The sequence below is a fragment of the Schistocerca nitens genome, chromosome 1 (genome assembly GCF_023898315.1).
Source record: "Schistocerca nitens isolate TAMUIC-IGC-003100 chromosome 1, iqSchNite1.1, whole genome shotgun sequence".
NCBI classification, from domain to species: domain Eukaryota; kingdom Metazoa; phylum Arthropoda; class Insecta; order Orthoptera; family Acrididae; genus Schistocerca; species Schistocerca nitens.
The window spans coordinates 572558625-572576514 of record NC_064614.1 but is presented as its reverse complement, the minus strand read 5'-3'; the positions used below and the strand labels follow the sequence as shown (position 1 = coordinate 572576514).

Genomic DNA, 17890 nt, shown 5'->3' with positions numbered 1-17890 from the left:
GGGTGAATCCCATTTTTGCTACACTAATCGCTAGTCGTCTCCACAAAACGCATCGTCGAGGTGAACGGAGGCTCGAAACGTACAGCACGCCCCGGACGCTGGCTGGTGGGAGCAGTATTATGCTATGGGGGACATTTTCCTGTGGTTGCATGGGACTTGTGATAATAATCGAAGACACGCTGACAGCTGCGAACCATCTGCATCCCTTAATGCTTGATGTCTTTCTCGACGACGATTTCATCTTCTAGCAGTGTAACTTCCCCTGTCTCGGAGCCAGAACCGCGATACAGTGGTTGGAGGAGCATTATAGTGAACTCATGTTGATGCCTCGGCCACCAAATTCGCCTAATGTGAATGCTATGAAACCCATCTGGGCTGCTATCGGGCGCCAGCACTATGTAAGCAAATCAGCGGCCCGTTATTTACGTCTGGTGCTACATACCTCCACAAACCTAGTCATCAACAAACTGTCGGATCTATGATACGGAGAATCAGTGACGTATTTTGTTCCAAAGACGGACAAACAAGCAGAATGTCATAGTGTTTTGGCTCATCGGTGTATGATTAGCAGTGAACGTGCAATTTGTAGGGTTCCATACCTTAATCGGTAAAAACGGAACCCATACAGGATCACTTTGGTATCCGTCTGTTTGTTTGTCTGTCTCTGTCCCTCCGACTGTTCAAAACCCTTTTTCTCAGGAACGGTTAGACGTAACAAGTCGAAGTTTGTCACATACTAAGATCATGGTGCCTTAGCGGTATAATATACGTAAGCTTCTAAGTCAGTGTAATCAAAAGCTATAGCAATTTGTCACGTCTTTTGATACTTGCATCTCACGCATTAAGCGTATAGGCCACTTCCCCGTGACGTAGAATCATGAAATTTGGCAAGAAGAAATGTTTCGCAGTACAAGTAAAGGAAAAAAGCAAGAAATTGTTAATTTATAATTATATCACAAGGAAAAAATATTTTGTCATTTGTAATACGACTTCAAACGTTAAATTAAAACATTCTCGAAAGTCTTGGAATCCGTGGGGACCGATATCTTGCCCGTATCAATGTCTACAACACTCAAAATTCGTCGAGATCCTCTATTTCCGGAATGGATGAACTGCCTATATACATAACATGAATTTAAATTCGGAGACATTTGTACCTATTACCATAAAACGCTATTGTCGTTTATAACAAAAATGAGTATCTCCATTCTGCGATTTCACATGCAGAACAAGAAGTAGATGGTATAGAACTGCTGACACTCGTACAGTCTGCCATGCAGTCCTCATACACCTTAGTTGACATAAATTTGGTCATCATATAGTGCGATTCGAGAGTCCACTCTCACTCTGTTACATTGGATTGATATACAAGTTTTAAATAGAGAAGAAAGTGGAATTAACGTAGAGAAGTATCTTAAATCTCTATCCCCCCAAAAAGAACATGCATGCTTCCGAAGTTTTGAAACGTAGCTCCAGTATATTCTTCTAAGATGAGTGTAAAGATTTAATTACCTTGTGTCAAAGGATATGATTGAGAAATACTGACGATTCTGAAAAAAAAATCCAGATTGAGTCTGCAGATGCTGTCAAAACATTCTTCTGACTATATTTAGACCTGTAAAAACATGAGCCGTATCTAAAGACTGTAGCTTCTCTTAGCAGTTTTACTGTAACTGTATGTGGTGGTGAATTGAGAATCAAGCGCTGTCTCAAAGTAAGAATGAAAGTAAGATTATGTAGAGGAACTCAAGAACAAGAAGTTTTAAGGTTGTCCTTGAGACGTGCTTGGATAACAGAAACACTGGCGCACTGATCGCGAAAGGCGTAAATCCTAGTTAAAGTCCCGGTCCAGCGCACAATTTTAACTTGTCATAGATCTTCAAGGGATAAAAGATGTCAAGTGAATATGATAAAATTTTCATGACGTTTGACCGAGGATCAGTTCTCCAAGGAAGCGTCTCCATTTCTTGCAGGTAACGATAGCTTTAGTTCTGTATAACCCGAGGACGGCCTCAACTCATGTCAACGTTATCATTCACAAAAGAAAATGTTTCTGTTTTATGTAAATTCATAGAGAGAACAAATGTGCTTCAAACCAGAGATAAGGGCCTGCTCAGAAATGATGTTTACTTCAAGACAAGCCAAAAGGATATGTTAGGAAGTTTGATTCTTTGTGGGGTACGTTATATCTTGATAGAAGAGCTGGAGAACCACCTTGTGTTTTGTAGCACAAAATGAATGCCAGATATTTACGACTGGTATAACTCTGTAAGTGAAAAGTATTTTTTTATATACATATAATGGATCCTGACTTTATTACTACGGTATTTTATTATACAGGGTGTTGCATGAGGAATGGTGAATATTCAGTGATATCACAGGAACGATCATTCGAAACAAAAACGTCTAGTAAACATAGGCACTGAAGTGCGTACCTTAAGAGCGATGAGCAATTGTTCATCTTAGATATTGCGAAAAAAATTTCTTCTACTGAAAGCTCTTTGATTTACATATTTTGGAATGAGGTAGATTGCACCAAAACAAAAACAAAAAAACATTATATAGTGAATGTAGACTCTAAAGTGCATACTTCAGGAGCTATGAACATTTTCTCAGTCGAAAAGATGTGTTTTACAGTAGCGAAGATGAAAAAGTGATAATAGCCCTTAAGGTATCATGGCCAATATTTGGTGTCACGAAAAGACCAAAGTTATCTGCCGATAGCCACAATCTATGGTAGTCTCGTCAGACAGGCCACCTTGGCTATACCGTGGGAGGAAAGCAAAACCAAGCGACTTACAGGATGTAGATGAAGATGAAATGGGAAATAAGATACTGCGTGAAGAGTTTGACAGAGCACTGAAAGACCTGAGTCGAAACAAGTCCCCGGGAGTAGACAACATTCCATTAGAAGTACTGATGGCCTTGGGAGAACCAGTCATGACAAAACTCTACCATCTGGTGAGCAAGATGTATGAGACAGGCGAAATACCCACAGACTTCAAGAAGAATATAATAATTCCAATCCCAAAGAAAGCAGGTGTTGACAGATGTGAAAATTACCGAACTGTCAGTTTAATAAGTCACAGCTGCAAAATAACACGAATTCTTTACAGACGAATGGAAAAACTGGTAGACGCGGACCTCGGGGAAGATCAGTTTGGATTCCGTAGAAAGGTTGGAACACGTGAGGCAATACTAACCTTACGACTTACCTTAGAAGAAAGATTAAGAAAAGGCAAACCTATGTTTCTAGCATTTGTAGACTTAGAGAAAGCTTTGACAACGTTAACTGGAATACTCTCTTTCAAATTCTGAAGGTGGCAGGGGTAAAATACAGGGAGCGAAAGGCTATTTACAATTTGTACAGAAACCAGATGGCAGTTATATGAGTCGAGGGGCATGAAAGGGAAGCAGTGGTTGGGAAAGGAGTGAGACAGGGTTGTAGCCTCTACCCGATGTTATTCAATCTGTATATTGAGCAAGCAGTAAAGGAAACAAAAGAAAAATTCGGAGTAGGTATTAAAATTCATGGAGAAGAAGTAAAAACTTTGAGGTTCGCCGATGACATTGTAATTCTGACAGAGACAGCAAAGGACTTGGAAGAGCAGTTGAACGGAATGGACAGTGTCTTGAAAGGAGGATATGAGATGAACATCAACAAAAGCAAAACAAGGATAATGGAATTCAGTCAAATTAAATCTGGTGATGCTGAGGGTATTAGATTAGGAAATGAGACACTTAAAGTAGTAAAGGAGTTTTGCTATTTGGGCAGGAAAATAACTGACGATGGTGGAAGTAGAGAGGATATAAAATGTAGACTAGCAGTGGCAAGGAAAGCATTTCTGAAGAAGAAAAATGTGTTAACATCGAGTATAGATTTAAGTGTCAGGAAGTCGTTTCTGAAAGTATTTGTATGGAGTGTAGCCATGTATGGAAGTGAAACATGGACGATAACCAGTTTGGACAAGAAGAGAATAGAAGCTTTCGAAATGTGGTGCTACAGAAGAATGCTGAAGATAGGGTGGGTAGATCACGTAACTAATGAGGAGGTATTGAATAGGATTGGGGAGAAGAGAAGTTTGTGGCACAACTTGACTAGAAGAAGGGATCGGTTGGTAGGACATTTTTTGAGGCATCAAGGGATCACAAATTTAGCATTGGAGGGCAGCGTGGAGGATCGTAGAGGGAGACCAAGAGATGAATACACTAAGCAGATTCAGAAGGATGTAGGTTGGAGTAGGTACTGGGAGATGAAGAAACTTGCACAGGATAGAGTAGCATGGAGAGCTGCATGAAACCAGTCTCAGAACTGAAGACCACAACAACAACAACATTCTCTTGTTACAACTTGATGTACCTGTTACCATAATACTCCATCAGAACATGGTGCATAGTTTAGGTTTTATTGGGACTGAACACTGCAGAGAAATGAACTACGCCAACACTTGGAGAAGTGAAAAATCTACTTCGTGCGATGTGTACTTAGACGCCTGCCAGGCAACCAGGTTGACAAGAGTATTTATCGTCGCTTTTGAGGAAGATTCACTTCCAGAGGAGGTCAGTTTCATGGTTTCCGGCTGTGGTGTGAACCCGTATTTCCCACCCGCCATACAGCACGATTTATGGAGATTGTGGCCGGCCACCTCACGAAAACTGACTGTGTGCTACCACCTGTTTATGACATTTGCGCGAAAGACCACACTCTTCGATCACCGAAAAGGATACCCTAATAAAGGAATGCAATACACAGCAACTGCAGGTATCTGATCGCCTCTCAGTTTCGAAGCTCGAAAAAAAATAAATTTATTTATATCTTATATCCACGATATTGACTTTCGCCACTACTGTGGCAAGCTCGTCAGCAAATAAATCAATCTGTGGAGGCGATAAGCCCCGTCCTCTCGTGGATACTGCAGCTCCATCTGCGGGAATCTCGGCTTTCCGGCCTTGGCCGAAAAACAACATCCTCTTCTGGCGTTCACTGACTACTGACTACGACGCGACACCAACCACTGGCTGACGAAGTCATTGATTGTGGGTCACAGAGCTGTCCACTCCTGTTCCGCAGCTACACCCACAGCTGATAAGTCCTCACAAGATACTCGACTGCCAAAAGCAGTGAAAAATAAAAATCTCGCGTGGAAGCTACTCCGATGCCGGTGTAGGCGCCAGATCCCCCCTTGCTGTCGGACCCCGAAAAATGTTCGTTGATGTTCCATCCCCACTACTAACAGACAGCTTAAACTGTTTTCCTGTCTCCTTCACGCATAATCAGGACACTCTTAATGTGATTATTCAGTGTAATTACATTTGATATTACCGTCACATGCTAGAACTACGTCTAATATCCTACTGTTCAACGATCTGTGTTGCTGTACAAGAAACACATTTCGCTGACGACCATACTCCAGGTCTACAGGATTAACGTGTATTCTGTCGGAACCATACTGGTTCCGAGAGAGCCTCAGGAGGGATCTGTGCTTTGGGCCCTACAGATGTCATCAGTGAGTGGATTCCCAACAGTACTACATTGGAGGCAATAGTATTGCGTGTAAGGGCGACCGCAGCGATCAAAAATTGTAACGTTTATTTACCCCCAGGTAAGACACTACATACCTTGAGGTGATCATCTTAACTCACCAGGTCTCCCTCCACCTTTGGGAATTTCATTGCACACTAATTCCTGTGGAGAAGTACCACGGCGTCTGGTAGGGGCTTTCTGCTTTTTTCCTGTCTTGATCAGTCTCTCCTCAATGACTGTACCAATGACCGTACTCCTATCCACTTCAATGCCACCCATGGCACCTGTTCAGCTTTTGACCTTACGATCTCTTTCCTCAATTTCGTGGCTTCGCTACGACGATCTTTGTGATCGTGACCACTTTCCGACGATCCTGCCACTTCCTTATCACCGTCCGACAGCCCAGTTACCACGTTGACCTCTTTGAAGAGCCAGCTGGCGGTTGTAGATCTCAGCTGTCACCATAGCCCCCTCTCTCTCACATAGCATCGACGAGATTGTCGGAGACGTCTCCCCGCGATCACCCGCACCGCTGGAACTCCCCATTCTATAGCCCGTGTCCTCAGTCGACCGGTGCCATGGTGAACCAAAGACATTGCAGTAGCTATTCAGGATCGTCGAAGGGCTCTGCAATGTCCAAAGCGACCTCCTCCACAGACCGTCCTGCTCACGTACTTTTAAGCGACTCCTTGCTGTGACTCGCTGACTCAGTAAGAAGGAATGCTGGGAGCGCTACGTCTACTCATCGTGTGCCTCATCATCCCAAGTGTGGGTCGTCAACGTTTAACAACTGTTCCGCTTCTACTCCTTCAAGTGGTATGTATACCATGCTTCAGTTCTTTCTGAAAAACCTGAGACTCACTTTCCGACAGTGTCGGTGTTTCCTTGCTATTCAGCTACATCTCGAAACGTTGAGTGCCACGTTGAACATATCTCCTTCTCCTTTACCCGTCATCACGCCGTATAATACAGCGTGTTTCACAATTCGTATTACAAGTTTCTAGGGTTTGTAGAGAGAGTTAGTAGATAAAGTTGTCTTAAGTAACCCATGTCCAGAAATGGACCGTTTGCATGTAAAATAAGTTTGTAGATCTAATCACTTTCAAATCTCCCGCTTCGTTGTACTCTCACAATGGAGACAATGAACTCTGTCTTGTGGGCTGTACCGGTGCTGCTGTTTGTTGCACAAGGTGTGCCTTTGACGCATGCTTTGTACATACGGTCCACAAACCCAGGTGTGCGTCGGTGGATCACCACTGTCAAGCCTTCTAGTTCCAAACGTACCAGTTCCTCGCAGCCATTGTTCTAATCGAACGAAAATTGTATGTGAAGGACTTAAGCGATCTGGAAAACGTTCTCGATGCATGGCGTTGTGCAGCTTTGCTATTAGGTACCGTATAGTGAAGCGGAAGATATGAAAGTGATCAGATCTTCGAACTAATTTTACATTATACCCTCCTTTGCGGGGAAGTAAGATCTCTCCTTACTCGGAGATGAAACTTCATCTGGTGGGCTACAGCACCCTCAAATAAACTTCGCACTATGAAGGAGGCTACTGTCGTATGGCGTTCCCCTTCCGTTCCTCCCGGAAGGAAACCACCGTTACATATCGCCTCCGCATAGGTCATACCAGGTTAATCCATAGTTTCTTGCTATGTACTGAGTCACTCCCATGTTGTCATTGCGGAGCCTCACAGACAGTAAGCAGCTCACAAATTGGGGAATGCTCCTTTGCTTCTCCATGCTGAGCATGATCGTCCGTATTCTCACCCTGTAACACTGGCGGACGACGTACAGACTGTTGAAGATTTTTTTCCCACCGAGAAAGTGAGTTTCATTCTCAGATATAAACTTTTAAACTACATTTGGACGCTGTTAGAGTAGGTGGGATTGGGGCGTTTCCCGCCGCATGCTGGGTCTGGAGAATCCTCTACTCTATGTCCTCTACCAGCTGCCTTGGTCATCCCTCTTTCACAGTTTTAATGGCTTTTAGAAGCGGTTGGCCCTGTTTTCCTTGCGCATCGTATTTTACGTTTTAGGGATAGCACTCCATTGAAAAAAAAAAAAAAAAAAAAACCTTAAGAATCTTCATCTTTGCTGCTATCTATGAAAGAACAGTTGAACGGATTTTTATTCTTCCTCCGAGGCAGTGGATGTTATTCCCATCGGTAACAGTTTGACTATAACGGATAGGAGAACAGCTGTGGGAGGGACGTCGCCCGTTACATGCAGAACCTTGGGGTCCTCATCCACCCAGTGATCAGATTATTTCTCTCATCTGTTTTTGTTATTTTCAGTTTAATTGATGTTGATTACGTTTTTAAACTTCTTGCTTTTACTATTGCGAATATCCTTGCCATAAGGCCTTGTTTGCACCATAACTGCCTTACTCCGTAGTCAGTTTGGCGGAGAGTCAGATACAGGTGAGCTTTCTCTCGCCACAAAGGAGTCCTGGGGGAGCTCTCGTCTGCTCCCTATCCTGCATTGCATACCGTCCCGATCCGTATAATATGATCTCTTATTTCTCAACTCCGACATCAATATGGCTTTCAATGCCTCTATTTTATCACCCCGACATACTTTCATAATTCGATCAAAATTCTGGCTGACGTCACTAACTCCCGATGACCCATCTCTAGACCGAGAGAGACTGATGATCTCGCCGTTTTGTCCGTTAACTTCCCCCCCCCCCCCTTTCTTGCAACCAACCAGGTAGTTCAATCTAGCTTAACAGAAGAGGGTCGTCACCCATAGGACAGCTCATCGATAAAGTAAAAGTGAATCATTCTGTAAACACAGTGAAGACTGACTGAATGGATGAAGTGTGAACAATCTGCAGGAGCTGCTTTGAACAAGAGAAATCGGGAATCGAGCTCGGGATTACAAAGAGTAAGTTAGGCGTTACAAACATTTTGTGTGGCATGGAGTGAATGGGGGGGTGGAACACGTTTACACTAATGTAGCCGTGGATTCTTGTCTTTCTCATCATTGTGCTCAGACTTGAGAGATTGGTGGCTAAGTGGATACAGGAAGCGGCGTGTATCTTTCTGTCCAGTGGTCGAATAAGTGCTTGTCTGAGCGCAGCTATTTGTAGCAGCAGAGCTCAGACCAGTAGAGCAGGACCGTAGAGTAACATTATCTATGGAGTGAGCATCCAGATTTCATCGCCATCATAACTGCCACCAAATGGCACGCGACTATTGCACTACTTAAGGTTTAGCGGTAAAAGCCCTGTAGATTTTGAATATAATTACGTCGGTATTGCAGACAAATCTCGTTAAAAAGTACTACAGATCTTAGATACCTTAAGAATTTACAAATCATATATGGAATGAACTCTGCTTAAGACTTCGAAGAGATCAACTCAATGGCATTTCTCTTATTCCCGATAAATGTCACAGATGAGATGTCCCTATGTTTTAGCAGGGAAAGAAGATATAACCAGCACAACTTCTTAGGTTTTTACTGGACTTATCGTATTGTCTAGTCTTTGTATTAATAAATTATGCTGCAGTGGCATTGCGAAATGGCCTTCTCCTACGCTAAAATGAAAGTGTCCCATATTATGGAGATAGGACATACAGTCGGCCGAAGTGGCCGTGCGGTTAAAGGCGCTGCAGTCTGGAACCGCAAGACCGCTACGGTCGCCGGTTCGAATCCTGCCTCGGGCATGGATGTTTGTGATGTCCTTAGGTTAGTTAGGTTTAACTAGTTCTAAGTTCTAGGGGACTAATGACCTCAGCAGTTGAGTCCCATAGTGCTCAGAGCCATTTGAACCATTTTTTTAGGACATACAGCAAATTAGCGTTATGTACAACACATCGAAGGATCTTAAAGGGCGAAATTATTCCGTTTTTACTGTCTGACTGAATCGTTTTAATCTTCGTTCATCCTTTGAAAAACTAAAATATGAATCGCTTGTATTCATTGCGACATGGGAACTTTAAAGAAATAAGCGCTATGTTTCGGAAAACTGATTGCTACGAAAGAAACGACTGATTGAAATATGTACGTATGCTTTCAACAGCTTGACTGACAACATACTCCTGCACTACCTAATTTCTCTAGCAGCTGTTTTGTAAATACGTGGACATGTAGCCACATAAATTAACCCTACATTTTTATGCCTTTATTTCAGTGTGTCTCGATATTAATCGACCCACAAATCGCCCTTTAACTATGAAAAGCAGCTTTTCCTCTGAGGAATTACGAGTTGCCACGACAACAACAACAATCTAGCACTGTTACTGTTCCTCAAAAGTTTCGGCTTAGTGCGAAATATAAATAACAGATTCATACCAACGTCACATGGCTGTTTCGGTATAGTGTTGTCAATATGCGCAGTTAACTATGCTCACCCTGTAGATTATTCCTACTCTATTAACAGTGCCAAATGTAGATTGTAATTAACCTTGGATGGCGTGCTAAAACGAGGTTGACTATTCGTGTTTAAACAAATTAATGGCCATAATAGTGAATGACGTTTGGCAACAGTGTTTTCTTCACTACCCGCGGTATAATCATGTTGGGTAATAGCATTACGTGGGTCCCTCATCGTCTGGATCAGAGAGAAGAGGGCAACAAGATTCTTCGAAGGGAAGGAGAGGAACACTTAAAAGCATAGTGCATCCAGTTAAGTTTTCTTAGTTACCAAGAAATGGATCCTTATGTATTTAGGGGACTGTTCTTCGTGCGCGACCAGCTGAAAAATTATCTGCTGCAGTGAAGTTTTGCGCCACAAGGTGAAGTGCTTCTGAGGCAGCTCGCGCCAGCTTTCCAGGACGGAAAGCTGCACGCCGCACGTGGCGGCTGTGGCTAGAAAGCCGCCTGTTGAGGGGAGGGGGCGGCCGGCACCGTGGTGGAGGGGGCAGAGGCACGCGAGTGGCGGTACTCCGCGCGGCTTCAGTGCGTGAGTGTCTGGCTCTGCGAGTGCGTGCGTTGTGCGGGCCGCCAGCGGTCTGCGTGTAGGGACAGGAGCGCAGCCCGACAGCCACCTGTTCATCTACAAAGTGAGTAGTCCAGCCACCAGGCATGTGCAAAGCAGCGGGAAACGCGCCCCTGGACGTAGGCAGCCAAGACGAAGATCCGATAAATTGTATCGTCTGTCGTCGTAATACGTACCATTCATTATTGCAGTTTTTCTGGTCTCACTACCTTACGCTACGAAGATACCGGTTATGGTTTCAGTGTGATTTTGCTGTGCTAATTTAGCCCAGGAATCATTTAACAAGTGTGTCGGTTTTCATGGGCGTAGGAATTTCGTGAATACTGGTGATGTTTCAATATGATATAACTATGCTAATTTACCCTGAATACATTTATAGCAATTCACTTCCGAAACGAAACTGTGGCAAGCTGCGTACCTTACGTTGGAACTACATTGGAGGAAGATTGTGAAAGTGAGCATACAGGGTGACTCACACAGTGTGTACACATCTCATATTTTTGAAATGGTTCGACGAGGGATGATGTGTGTATCTGCAGAAGCATTGCACCAACCCTGGAATCATTTAATGGAACGATGTGCTTTATCTAAACAGAATTCGAAATATACTAATATTTAACAGGAAGGCGTAAAGATGCCAATTTGTGTTAATATCTGCGTAAGGAAAACAAATGGTCCTGTATAAGAAGGGCAGACCTCATTCCGTCGTGTCGTGTTTACATGACAGTGGAGATAAAAAGCTATACAGTGCCGGTTCCTTCACCTTCTCATTTAACGCCAATCCGTGTTAAGCTATTTAAAAAAAGTCTCGCAGCAAATATTAGGGAGCACCAAGTCTCGTATCTTTTTGAAGAACAAAATACTCCTCCGCTGGCGATAATCTAGTTTCGAAATGTAACCATTCATGAAACACTAAATGCATCCACTTATATGGGACGCATATCCATATATATCCATATATATTGATCCATTCGATATAATTTCGGTATTTTCGTCATAGCAACACAGTAGCAGGGTGTTTCGGGATGAATTTATAACATTCATTTGTAGAAAACTGAACATGTTTCATGGGAGACATAGCGTAAATTTTTCTGTTATTTTATACGTAGTGCTGTGCCGGAACTTTCGAAGCAGTGGTCTAGATAAGTGTGCAGGACTTGCGCCGGAAGTAGGCGAATAGCGTTATCCCTCGTGGGTTCGCCTCTTCCGAGTAAAAGCCCCGTATTCTCACCTTACGTTGTTTCAGCTCATAGTGACACCTGCGCCTCAGTACCCGTAGTTAACAAGTTTTCAGCCGCTTTTCAAACCATGCTAACGTAGTGAACCGTCGCAGCTATTGCTTTTCTTCCATGTAGTGTCGTTGCAGTTCGGTGCTATCACTGGCCACTGCCCCAATTTCGTGGTTGAGATAAGCTGTGTAGATACCAGAGGGCGTGTACACACACACACACACACACACACACACACACACACACTGCTGCGGAGTCGCGAAGCGAGCCAAATCATCACGATAACGTTTTGAAAGACTGGGTGTGGGAAAAGTGTCACATTTTTGTATATCTCCTTACGATTCTACTTCGATAACTGCATTGATTTTGCAGTGACGAAATAAAACTGGCATCGATCTCTTTGAGTATTCAATGCCCATCCGTTTCGCTTGTAATAATCTTACGCATGTCGTTTTGATATGTATCTAAAAACTTGTTAGGCTTTCACAACATAGAAAAGCACCATAGAAAATAACTCGTTGATCTTGTCCACAAGTGAGCGATTAAACATAATCACACTTCAGAGCAGTTGATTCTCTTCGCTAGAGAATTCGAAGAGCAGTTTGTTGTTGGTAGGTGTAAATTAAAGCTTATTATAGTTCCCGCTGTTAATTCCCCAAGACAATTGCCTTTTCACGTGCTGTATGTGCTTATTGCATGTGTTCACTGCTCTCTCTTCTTCTTGTTCAGTTTAAAATTAGGGCTAAAGTCGCTGTATTTATGCTTCGGCGAGTAGCTTTCTATGTAGATATGCCGTAACCCAAGAGTCGAAGTCCTCCGGTCCGCTCTCGGAATAGAAAACGTCTTGGCAGTGTCCACTTCCACTGTGCCACTATGCTTACATGTTGCGGCCATCGTTGCATAGCAACGCCATGCAATTTACTTCGACCACGGTTACACTTCGTGAAGGTGTGAAGGCAGCGTTCATCGATATTACAGTATGAACCTCAAAAACGGTTTCACGGCATTGCGCTTGTTGCTGAGCTAATGCGTTACTGACAGCTGTAATGAATTCCAGTTGTTTACATTACCGTGGAGGGGGAAGAGTCACTTCTTACGTTAGTATAAAGCAAATGAATATAGCCTCGAACATGACCATGACAAGTAAGCATTGTGGTGTTCTCATCCTCTTTCGCTTGATGAGAGATGTGCTTGTAAGACTTTCAGTATTATCAGTAATTGGTATACTGGCAATTAGGTAAGAATTGTGTAACTACGATGGTACTGGTGTTTGCATGTCATTAAGCCTCATGATGTCTCGAGAACGATTGTACAAATCATTCTTCATCAACCTCAAGGGTTGCTAGAGACGCCCTCCGCCAAAGTGACCTCTGTCTACTAAGAGACAAAGCTGTGAGTAGAATCACCTAACCTTCGAATCACCTTAGGTAACGAACCACAGTACCGAAACCTACCGCTCGCTTGAACTTTGTAGTTCTGTAGTGATGCCTTCGACGTGTTAAATCAAATATTTCCGCCATGGAAGAAAACGACTGTTTAATTAAGTAACAAAAGAGGAAGAGTACTCTTTAGAGTTCAAACGAAAAATATCGAAATGTAAATTTTCTTATGGGTCACGTATATCACAGTTATTGAGTTTTTCACAATATCTTTTAATTCCTTTTGCAATTACTTGAGTGATATATTTTCATTTAAATGGTGCTATAACCTTACATTTGTAGTCTAATTCGAAGAAGTGATAATTTTGGTTTGTTTGAGCCTTTTTTTGTGTTGCAGTCAGCTCCTAAGGAGCATCTCGCAAAGTATTCTTTCTTCTGCCTCTTATGCATATAGCATCACATCTGATTTCACAAAATACTGAAAGTCGTAATTATCAGAATACTCTTTGAATGTTGATGAGTACAATAATACGACAAGATAAGCATTTAGATCGTAATAATATCATGGTAAGCTACATTTTTAATGAACAAATTTACCCAGGACCGTGGGCGCTATAGATGGAGTTTGAGTAAAAATTGCATTGTAATAGAAAACGACAAAGAAGCATGTGAACATAAGAAGGTGAAACGAACGACAGGAGTAACAAGTGAAATAGCTGAAAGAGGACATGGGGAAGGAATGGAACATAAGAGTAGAAAAAAAAATTGTAACCGAATAATGAGGAAGTCATTGTTAAATTATGTGGCATACAGGAGCTGATTTATGCCTTATCTAGAGAAACTACTCCGATTTTAGTGATTAAGATACAGTCTTGTGAGATAATATGCAGTTAAGTGAGTAAGAAACTAAAATTGTGAAGGAGGTAAGCATTCTTTAATAAGGAAGAAAGTCATACAGAAGTCTTTTCCGAGATAATAGCGGCCCTTTTCCTTGAATAGATAATAGCGACCCTGTTCCTTGAGTAAATAAAAATATCCTTATACAGTTTTAAAACTTTCGAGTTCAAGGCTTTACGTGTGGTTGTGTCAGTTGCATACGTGCAGCTACTCTACGGGTTAAACATATCATAAACACTTCACTTATGAAAATACTGTAGCCCACATAACGAAGACCTAAAAAAATGTCGACTGTTGAAAAAGTTCGCGTAGTCTCACATTTTTGTGTAATAGGAGTGGCGAGCGTAAAAAAAAAAAACACACTAGAAATGCTGAGTGCTGGGGTGTGATGTCTTATTCATATTTCCTGTAGACTAAGAGTTTTCGCGTTGCAGGGGATGGAAGAGTCCCTGACACTTAAAAATAGTGTTTTCATGGTATAAAATTGATGTTTATTATTCAGTGAAGTGGATTAAGAAGAAATAGTGTAGATGTGTACCACATGTAAGTGCAGAGAGCCGCATTAAGGGCTAAGTCGTGTTCTAGGGTTTAACAGGGTGGAAAGGCGGGGCTGGAGGGAAGATAGGTCGCCGGATTATGATTATGCACTTCCCTCCTTCGTATGTTCGGAAAATGAAGAAGGGCAGACGATACCCCACTCTCCGTACCACACTAAGTAAAAAGAAAGTATGTTCAGGATATTTCACGAAGTTATATCGACCTTTCCCCAGCTCACCTTATGAATCCCCGTCGACGCAGCGCTTAAATACTCCCTTGGTGGTGGTGGTGTGTGTGTGTGGGGGGGGGGGGGGTGTTTATTTTCCACGAAGTGCCTTAACACTACATTGAATATAGATATGAACTGATAAGAGTAATACAGATGCAACAAAAACATATGCACGGAATCTACGTAAATCTCTGCACACTGTTCTACACCGCTACAGTGAACGGCAGTTGTCGCGTTCTTCCCGGAAAGGCGCCTTCCCCCACCACGGGTGCAGCTTGCTTTTCAATTTAGAGGCCGACTACGCCTATATTGCCCCCAACATTACCTCTTACGTGAGTAGAGAAAATAACTTCAGTGATCTGATTTGGTGTAGGGGAGACATTTCCAGCTTCCTGAGTGAGTATTTACTTGCAGTTGTTAAATGAGTTCTTATATAAAAAATCTCAACTGCTGGAGCTGTCAACTATTTGCTGAAGTAGAACCTCTCACACAAATTTTTAAGTCTCTTTGTTCGTATGTCACTATGTCTAAAAGTTATCGTTAAATCGTGCGTGAGCATCACGACGTACTGATTATGACCGTGTAATTTGGTATACATGTTTGTCATTGAGTAACTATTGATCAAATGTAGAATTTATTTCATGCATGCCGGACATGTCATGTGGACCACAGAAACACTTTTGAACAAACTGATTAGCGAATACAGACCTTCAATGATAATTTATAGAGTGGAACGTGTTTTCTGTGCGTTAAATGCGTGTGTTTCCAGCCAATTCCCGTTCCTGTGGACTGGTCGTTTTTATTTATATAGAGAGGGAAGCCTATACCAATTTACTTTTCTTGTTTTAAAATGCGCATTTTGTATGTTTCAGAAGTAAATTGTAACTCCTCGTGCAATACTAAAGTCGCACAGTGAATATCAAAGCTGTACGCACAGCTTTCACCAATATGGTTAGGCATACCTAGTTTGTGTGTGTTGTCTTCGTTGCCATGGTTGCGAATTCACATTACTTCGTAGCAGTATGGTTAAAAATAACGCAAATGCTGTATAAATGCTGATAGAAGAAGACCTGTAGGTCGCGCTTACGCAGCTATGTACTCTGCTGGACTAGGTGCAACGGCAACGGAAAAACCGGTCCGTCAAGTGGGGCATGCCAAGCGGTGCACCTTCCGTGCACTAGCACTATACTCTGTTCATCGTAAGAATAAACCTGATGTAAACAACCATAAACGCGATGATCGGTCAGAAGCCGCAGCACACCGTAGCGCGATAATGTTGTGCAATTCGTGGATCGCTGGTTCATGTCTAGCCAGATTCATCTTTTTTCGTTCAATTTGAAATACTTACATCTCGTAATTGAAACAGTCATCATCATTTTCAACGAATAGTGCACGTCTCCTTGTTTCTAACTACATATTGCACTCGAAATACCTGCTTTCATTTCAAATCTAAATTCTTAATTATCGAAATTTTATCAAATGTTGATAAAGGTTGCTTAAATTGAGAAAATACAACAGTTTAATTTTTCGGCAAAAATGAAAAATCAAATACTCTTTATTTGCACTATGCCCACTGTTTTATACCACAGATGTAGTATTACACGAACCAGAGTGATAAGTGTCGTTTAAACATGAAAAACAATCAGTTTCACAGCCTCGGGCACACCATACCCCATGCTGCATTTTCACATTTTTCATTGTACCATTACAATAAGATCCCAACCAAACTGATCTGGAGCCAAGTTAAGGGATTTGGCCCGACAAGTAACAAGACTGTTAAGCTTCCAGATGTACTAGAACTAACGCACGCAGCTTTTTCATACGTCTCTGTCGAACGTTGGCGGGATGTAGAAAGGCATGTCGTAAAAGCAGAGGAGAAAATGCAGCGCGTGGGTGGCCTCGTGGATGCTATTGTTGATCGACTCGTTATCAACGTAGCGGATGACAGTTCCAGAACTGAAATGTATTTCTCGGATTCTGATACAGAAGGAGCTAAGAGATTACCAGACGAATGACTAATTACTACCTTCAGTGGCTTAAGTGTTCAATAGTACGGTGAAATCCCTGCAGTATGCTTTTGCATCAGAAAAATTACCCTGTGTTTAAGTTAAGAATTTTCATCACTCTTGTTTGCAATTAGAATGTGTTAGGTGAGAGCGACAGCATTTTATGCTCTCCGTCTGGCCACCTAAGAAGTGCACGGTAGTGCTGGAGTTTTGTCGAGTATTATTTCATTCTCTTTAAAAATTAAATGACATTCGACAATTCTTCGCTCGTCTCTTTTGTACGTCTGAACTGCACCTGCTCACATCATTGCAGGTTAGTTGGACCAACAGGCTGGCCAGTGCTAACAGGCTGGCCAGTGCTGTCAAAGATGAATGCGTCGGTAAAGCTGTTGTCCCGCATTATCGCGCAGTCTGTGTGCGTGTAACACAGCAGAAAACGTATCCTTATGATCGTACTTGACTGTATTGGACACAGCTTGTCTAGAGCTCCACGTGAAACGAAGTCCAACGAGATTCAAGCAAACACGGAAGAACACATGGCGTAATGTAAACATCAGGTTCATTCTTATGATGAACGGAGCGTAGCCGTGGTACTGAGACAAGGACGGCAATATGGATCGGTTTACTGCGTGGGATTGCCCAAAGCAGAAAGCAAATTCTGCGGGCTGCCCACCTTTCCGCTCCAACACGCCTTAGAGACAAATATGAGATATGATCTGAAATCGGTGGAACAGCTGCACCAGCATGACTCTTCCTTGTTTGCTAGCTGTGCCGCTTCAATAGATTGCAGACATTAACACACAGAACTAAAATGTACGGCGCTTAGAGTAAAAATCTCTTGCGATCGGTACGGCCTGCAGAGTTTTCCACTCACCGTATCGTATTAGGAATTGAATTTCAGAACTCAAATGGGAATCTTTTTTTAAAGGCGGTGTATTTCTCGCGCAACCTCGTTGGGAAGATTTGAAGAACCCTCCATTCGAATATGTGTCTGCGACAACTGCGCTGCTGCCTCGCGTGGGAGTCATGAGAGTAAAATAAGAGAGATTAGGGCGACTACAGAGGCGCAGAAACAATTTTTCCCACGATCGGTACGCGAATAAAAAAAGGAAAATCGATAATACTGGTACGATTAACAGTGTAC

General features: G+C 42.5%; 1 protein-coding gene across 6 annotated transcripts in view; it reads left to right on the top strand.

The window, feature by feature from the left end:
• The window catches only part of LOC126255010 (carnitine O-palmitoyltransferase 1, liver isoform), a 270808-nt gene that overhangs the window by 99916 nt on the left and 153002 nt on the right, over positions 1-17890 (top strand). Inside the window, exon 1 of one of the 6 annotated variants that reach the window (XM_049955358.1) lies at positions 10424-10533. The exons of the other annotated variants lie outside the window; for them this stretch is intronic. The gene's annotated coding sequence lies outside the window, so the exon portion shown is untranslated. Of the gene's footprint in view, positions 1-10423; positions 10534-17890 lie in introns of those variants that run through there. 6 annotated transcript variants of the gene reach the window in all.